Here is an 8,218-nt window from a genome sequence, read left to right as displayed (position 1 = left end):
GGTACATCGTCTCCATCCATATCTCAGTGATCATCACCTTTTACCTTCTCATCAGACAGGATTTCGTCCATATTACAGTCTCAATGATCAATAACTCCGTCTTACCACTATTATCACAAATCATTATAACAAAGCACTACCGTCCTGCCTCATACTCATGGACCTTGAGAAAGCATTTGATCGTATATGGCATTATGGGTTATTCAATAAATTGCTGAAGCTCGGTGTTTCTCTAAATTATCTTCGAGTTATCTACTCTTTTATATTAAACCGTATTGCCTATGTTAATATCAATGGCTCTCTATCATATCCGATCTTCCCCTATACGGGAGTGCCACAGGGGTCAAGTTTATTACCTCTTCTGTATATCCTATATGCATCCGATTTACCATCTCCGGCACCTCATACATATCTCTTCCAATATGCGGATGATACTGCTTTTCTTACACTTGGTAAAATAATTCAGCAGATTAACGTCAATTTGCAGACTACAATTACGGACTTTCTTTGCTGGTGCAATAAGTGGAGACTTACTGTTAACGAAGAAAAGACACAAACTTTAGTTATTTTACCGCCCAATTGTCGCAGTAAAGTTCATCGTAATCCGAATTTGCTTGAAATACGTGTTGGCGATCATCTCCTCCGACCAACTAAAACTTACTTATTTAGGTGTCATTTTCGATGATAAATTGAGATGGTCAGCACAACTACAGAAACTTGTTACAAAAGGCAAAAATAGACTTCAACTTTTTCGTCGCCTTGTAGGTCAAACCTGGGGTTTAAATTCAACATTGCTACTGAACACTTATAAAGCATTTATGCGGAGTATTCTCACTTTTGGTCATGTCGCCTGGTATTCAGCCCCTCAAAAGTTTTATAACAGATTAGAGATACTCGAGCGTCAGGCCTTTCGGCTAGCATTTCGTATCAAACTACCTTACCATAATCACGATCTCTACAACAAGATAAACTTTCCGCCGCTTGTACAACACATTGCCCAATTACGTAGAAAATATATAGCTAAATGCCTCCACGACTACAAGGATATTTTTCTAGACACAATATTTATAGATTTGGAGCAAGAATCGCAGTTCAGATACTTTTATACGCCACTAAGCATCTTATTATCCATTTATGCTCGCACTCTACCGGATGATCACCATCATGTCAGATTTTTCCAACGACAACTCATTCATCATGACATTCCTCATCTTTTTCCATTATAGCACTGTTTATTTATCACACCACTAACAAGGGCTTCCCAGTGTTTTCGCATTAGTCTTGAGCCGCCCCAAGACAGAAGACTAACCTGCATTCGTTACTTACAAATTTAATTGTATTGTGTTGTGATGTCAAGTGCACTGCATTCATAATCATCACTCGACTGTCGTTCTTCCAATTCAATACCATTAATGCTTTATATCTTTGTACATTCATTTCGTCGCATTCTTAGTACCTTCACTGTTCTTTATCATTTCACTTCATTATATATTTAATATATATTAGATAGTTATATTTATCTTGCATTCATTATATATTTCTTATATATTAGTTAGTTATATTTATCTTTCCTATGTTAATTTTTCTTTATATTTATGTTTTCTCTTAACTTATCAATATATATGTTGCTGTAATGTATTAGTTTCTTTGATATTTATTAATTATTAAACACCAGTATATTTCTCTACAGCTCAATGCCCAACTATAAGTAAAATAAAGGCACAATTGATGCACACACACCCCATGCCAAGAGAGAGGGCGAAACCCTCTAGTGGCAGATTAATCTCATCTTCTGCTTTTTAAACAATAAAAATGTTCCCCAAACATTCCTCCCTCAAAAAAAAGGCTGGAATCACTTGTATAAAGAAAACCAACAGTTCTTATAAACAGTGTGAAATGTTTAAAAGGCATGAGGGTTTAAACTGATAAAAGGACTACCACAAACACCACAATGAACAAGGAAGACAGTCCTATTGTTGCCTTGAATAATTTTACCCATAGACCTTAGCCTATGTTAAGAAGAAAACTTTATTACCAGTTATAAAAAAGCGAGAAGGTAGTACAAATATGTCGCAAACTATGTCGTACTAGAAACGAAAAAAGAAAAATATATAAAACTACATTGTTACTAATATTGAAAAAAAAGAGTGAAATAAATGAGATCACAATTCTAGGCCACTTAGTGGCAGAGAGATACTAAGCTCACGGTTCCCTATAACTTGTCTTTGATGAAGATATTTCGCGTATGAATGAAGAACTTGAGATTAGTAAAAATGAAGAACTTGAGAGAGAAAATCCGTTCTCCGGACACGGTATATTGTACAAATGTATAGAATCCTCTTGCTTACTAGAGAAATAAGTACGGATCATACGTTATTCGTATGCTACATAGGTACTGACCTTAGATGTTACAACATGCCATTGCAGGATGTCTGGCATCTAACAGTCTTCCTTATGTTACATACATATATGTATGTTACCTTCGTCAGCTATAGTGTGTTATATACGTCCAAATGTATGTGAGATCCTGACCGTCTATATTGTTTCATACGGAAAGTGGGTATAGATGGAACACTTATACTGAAAGTATTATAAGCACGGTTTTTTCAGTTATACGTCTAACTAACTAACTCACTCACTCTATGGCCTATGGAACCCGGAGGTTCAATGCCGCGTTCATAAAAGCTCTCCGCTGACTTCTATTCTTAGCTAACTGCACCCAGTTTCTACTTTGTGTTCCAATCTCTGCGAGATCCATCTTAATATTGTCCTCCCATCTGCGCCTAGGTCTTCGTAATGGTCGTTTTCCGATTGGTCTACCAATCAAGACTTTGAGAGCGTTCCTACTTTCTTCCATTCTAGCTGCATGACCCGCCCACCTAAGCCTCCTAGACTTGACGACCCTAACAATATTGGGTAAACCATATAAATTATGTAGTGCCTCGTTATGAAGTTTCCGCCATTCCCCATTCCCGTTTCTCTTGGGTCCGAATATTCGTCTCAGGATCTTGTTCTCAAATACTTTCAGTCTATGTTCTTCCTTCAGAGTAAGTGACCATGTTTCACAGCCATACAGAACAACAGGCATGATTATCGTTTTGTATATTTTAAGCTTCCAATTCCTCGACAGAATTCGCGACGACAAGAGATTTTGAACCGAATAGTAACACGAATTCCCTGCTTTTAGTCGACATTTAATTTCTCCGTGAATACGTTTGCTGTACGTTAACTCCACGAACTACAGCAATTACGCATATAACCTACGCTTTTAAGTACGCAACCTACATTTTCTTTTAGTGTCCTTAGCTAGATAGAATTAAAGACTAACTAACTAACTAACTACCTCTATGGCCTATGGAGCCCGGAGGTTCAGTGCCGCGTTCACAAAAGCTCTCCACTGACTTCAATCCTTAGCTAATTGGATCCAGTTTCTACTTTGTATTCCTATCTCTGCGAGATCCATCTTAATATTATCCTCCCATCTGCGCCTAGGTCTTCCTAATGGTCGTTTTCCTATGGGTCTACCAGTCAAGACTTTGAGAGCGTTCCTACTTTCTTCCATTCTAGCTACATGACCTGCCCACCTAAGCCTCCTAGACTTGACGACCCTAACAATGTTGGGTAAACCGTATAAACTATGTAGTTCCTCGTTATGAAGCTTCCGCCATTCCCCATTCTCGTTCCTCTTGAGTCCGAATATTCTTCTCAGGATCCTGTTCTCAAATACTTTCAGTCTATGTTCTTCCCTCAGAGTAAGCGACCATGTTTCGCAACCATACAGAACAACAGACTTCCTTACAAATACAAATTTCTGTAGTTCACGTGTAGAGTGAAAGCTATGATAAAACAGAATATAAAGTAGGTAGTTGTGCAGGCAGTATGTTAAATTAAATAAATTTGATTTTCTATTGATTAATGCTTAACACATAAAAAATGATGTTTCTCAGTTATGTTCATTTAAAATATCAAATTGATATGAAATCAAGTTTCTAGTTTTTGTTTTCTTCTCAATATTGTTCTTTATTTAATACCATTTCTTTTCAATGATCAATTTTAATTTTAAGGAGAAACAACACTGAGCTTGTGAAGGTCGATATCTTATTTCATTGGCCTTACCACTCCAGACTTACACGTATCATTTACAGAACTTGGAAGGAACGGCACGCAAGAAGGTTACAAGAATATGGCGTATAAGAATGCGCCAAAGCTCGACATGAATATTTATAGCAATTATTTTCCTACATCACGCCCAGAATGAGATATTCAGATTCCCGTGATTTCACTGGTATTCTACTTATATCTTTATTTCCTAATAATGCCCTTACGGTTCTTTTCAAAATTAATGCAACCACGAAAACTAAATTATTTAATAAAATTTCCTGGTAGTAAACATCACTTTAAAGTTGTTATTTCAATTTTAGAAAAGAGACAGGTATAAAAAATGTTTTAAGATGCCTTCATTCTTTATTTTATTCAAAAAACGAACAATGTTACATGTTTGAGAAACTCTTAACCAAGATAACCGATTCCACGGAGACCTTGTGCACCATATCCCCAAGCTCCGTATCCAAGACGTCCATAAGCTCCAAGACCGTACCCACCAAGTCCGTATCCTCCAAGACCATATCCGCCACCAAGTCCATAACCACCAAGACCGTATCCGCCACCAAGTCCATAGCCACCATAAGCACTGACTACGGGAATTGTAGCGAGTGAGATACGGTTATTATTCTGGCTGCTGACTCCAGTGCTGAGGAGAACGGCTGAGTAAAATAAAAATATCATAATGATATGATTGAATTTAAGAACAGTTAAAATAAAATATTTTATCTCTACTTATTATTTAACAAGATAAGTTAAAGTATGCAAGTACCTACATCTTCAAAGTTTACTACTAAATACATTTCTTGTCGATTCTTTACTAATAGGCAATTTTAGCATACTTTGTTGTTTATTTCTAGGCCTGCTTTGAATGCAGTGACTGAATCAAATTTAAAATAAAACTTAGGCGTATTTTTTAAAAAAAATGTATCGAGAAAATTATGCTCCAATTTTTAATATGCTGTATTGAAATCTAATCCTTATTTTCTATTGACCATATTTAAAACACCAGGATGGGAAGATAATGTTATTATCTTTTCTATACTTTAAAACATTTTTTACTGTTCTTTTCTTATTACAATTCTTTGAATTTTCAATCGTGATGTACTAACTACTTAACATAGTACAAAATAACTATTTTGATCCACTTGAGAACATTTCTTACTAATATCTTTTTTTTTCTTTTCACACTAAAATCATAAAAGTAAATTAAACAGTAGAAATAAGTTTTGTGAAACAGTATAAGAAAATATACTTATGGTTTTTATTATGTTTATTATTGCTCCTCAACTGGTGCATTTTTTCCGTGTTGCTCACTAATGTTTTATTCAATATGTAAAAAGGTTTTGCGTTTGGTAAGGGTCTAGTGCTAACACAGTGTTGCAAACTTAACACTGTGATTGCACAGAAACATTAGTCGAAAGCAAACTATCACATTAATTGAACTAGAGGATATATTAACCATATTTGACAGTGATTGTAGTTTTACTACATGTCTGTGATGCATTAAGAGTATTACAAAATACTGAACTAATATATATCTCAGGAGTATATGGTATTATTAAGACATAGTTAAATAATTTAATTAATACATACCATAAGTAGTTCCGAAGAACAAGGCGAGGCACAAAACGAGAGTAGAAGACATCTGTAAAGAATAAAATATATTTTTCTTCATATTTACATTAATATTATACTTTTATTATTAAATATAGACAGAGAAGGAAAAGTAATAATTAATATTCATCTGTTCATATATGCAACTTTTGCAAGTTTCTGATAACTTATAAGATTAATAACGAAATAGATGATTCATGTCATGCATGGTGAGTGATATTCATTACTTGTTCCTGAGCTCCAAAGCCTCCGAAAAATAATGGAAATCGTTTTCCGTCAAAATCGAATACAATTGTCAATTACTAAGGTTACCGTTACACCTGTTTCCTAAATCGCTAGTAGTGCTGACAAAATCAAGTTTATTCCATCACTGAAGTGAAGATAATTTGTAGCTCCAAATAAGGGTATGTCAAATTTCACTAAGAACAGAATATAATTATGATAAGCTTACCGTAGAACATATGCATCAAATAGCTGGTTTATTCTATTCATATATGTTTCACACATATATATTCTATGCAGTGGAGATCACTGCGGTTCACGGAATGAAACATGTGCACTCTCTCTTACAGATCAAATATAGCAAAAGAATTATCAAAAACTTCTGACATGTGGTAATATTCAACTTCTCATTCCTTATAGGCTTTAACCCCGAATGGGAAATACAGTTGAAAATCTCAGAACAAAAGTGAGTGCGAAATGAAGTATTCACCGGAAATTCGGTTACCATTGTCCTCCTCTGAACCCTTCTTTTTATCCAAATGGAATAAAGTTTACATAGTGTGAACTGAAGGTTGCATATTACTCCATTTCACACACATATTGTGCAATAAGTGATTGGGATTAATACTTGCAAAAGCATGTTATTTTTGCACCTTGAAGAAAGACGGATTCGATGCTCCATAAAATAGGATGAATGTTTGAGAGTTAATGAGGAAATAATAAACAGACGAGTCGAATGATAGATGCTCTGCTACACTGTGTTCAATTTGGTTTAACTAAATATAGTATAAGTGCTGTACAATGTACGAAAACAACAAGCGAATAGGATGAGACAAAACCATTTAAAATCTATCAAATACCAATAAAATCATCTGACTCTTTAGTGTGAAAATGATTAAGGAGTCCCAAGAAACGCATTAGACCTATTGGATATATATAATTTCGTTTGACAATCCACAACAAATAATCAATTAAGACACAGCATTAAGAAAACTATATTCATAATTAAATTATTGTAATATGATTATTGGATAGCGGAAATTCATGACCTTAAAATATACAAGGTAGATCTTGTAGATATATGACCTACAAAATGCTCTTAAAATATGTAAAAAGAAACTTAAAAGTTATGAAAGTATACCCAAGAATTTCAACATGATTACAATTCGCAAGTGTAATTTTGAAAGAATACTAAAAAACATATCAGATGATAATCATCATGTCCGCGATATCAAAAGAAAATAGTGAAGCGTCTTCTTCAAAGTATTCAAGTTTTATTTTAAGTGAAATCAACCAAATAAAATAAAATATAAATTTAAAGAAATTAATGTTTAAGATAATTTAGCAATTTGAACATCGTAAAATTCACTTATTTCCCGTTTGGCGGCCTGTTATGTAACACGATGTGTTTCCATGACTTGCAGCAAATATATAGAAGTAATTTCTCAATATAAATCGTGTGATTATTTTTATAATTAACAATTTCGTATTGAATATCGGAAAATGGAAAGCAGGGACTCGGTAGGGGGAGAGAACATTCTTTGCCTTTTGTCTCTTTCCGGCAAGATACAGATCTTCGAAAAAGTAGCAAATTAAAATGTCAGAAGTTGTTTGTAAAATATTTCCCACATACATATTCATTTTAGAAATATTTAATAAAATGTAAATTCAAATTATTTTCATTGAGTTTGCCTATGATTGGAGTACACTCTCATTGTCTTGAAAACATATAAACAGGGACTAATGCTGTAGTTCACATACTTTTTCTTTCGTTCGTATATTGTCTTCTCATGAGAAAATGTGTTTAGGTCTGTAAGAAAATCCGAGTATACTGCCAAAATCAAAAGAATGGCAAAACTAGTAAAATAAATAACGAAACGTACCAAAATGTCAAAACGAATTCAGGGAACTTAGGAAAAAGACAAAAATATCATACAGTCGGAAAAATCAATTAATAGATGAAAATTGGAAAATTATGTAAAAATGCACTTTATATTACATTGTCCATTTCGGAACGAAGTGCATCATTATGTACATTTGATGGGCATTGTGTCCTCAATACCAGAAAAGGATATGGCAATTCATCAACTAACGCCTTATAATGATTACATATACAGTACATTACCATGTTGTTAATGTTCAATATTCCTTGAATACAGCTAATGTTGTTCGAACTACACTGTAAAAGGTAACTATGTTGCTCTCTTTATATACCAACATATAAGGAAATTACAAAAGATATATAAAATATTTTCTCTGCTGTAGCATTTTCTCTCAT

The sequence above is a fragment of the Thermobia domestica genome, chromosome 5 (assembly GCF_964235325.1).
Source record: "Thermobia domestica chromosome 5, izTheDome1.hap1.1, whole genome shotgun sequence".
Taxonomy (NCBI): domain Eukaryota; kingdom Metazoa; phylum Arthropoda; class Insecta; order Zygentoma; family Lepismatidae; genus Thermobia; species Thermobia domestica.
This window is presented reverse-complemented; position numbering follows the sequence as displayed.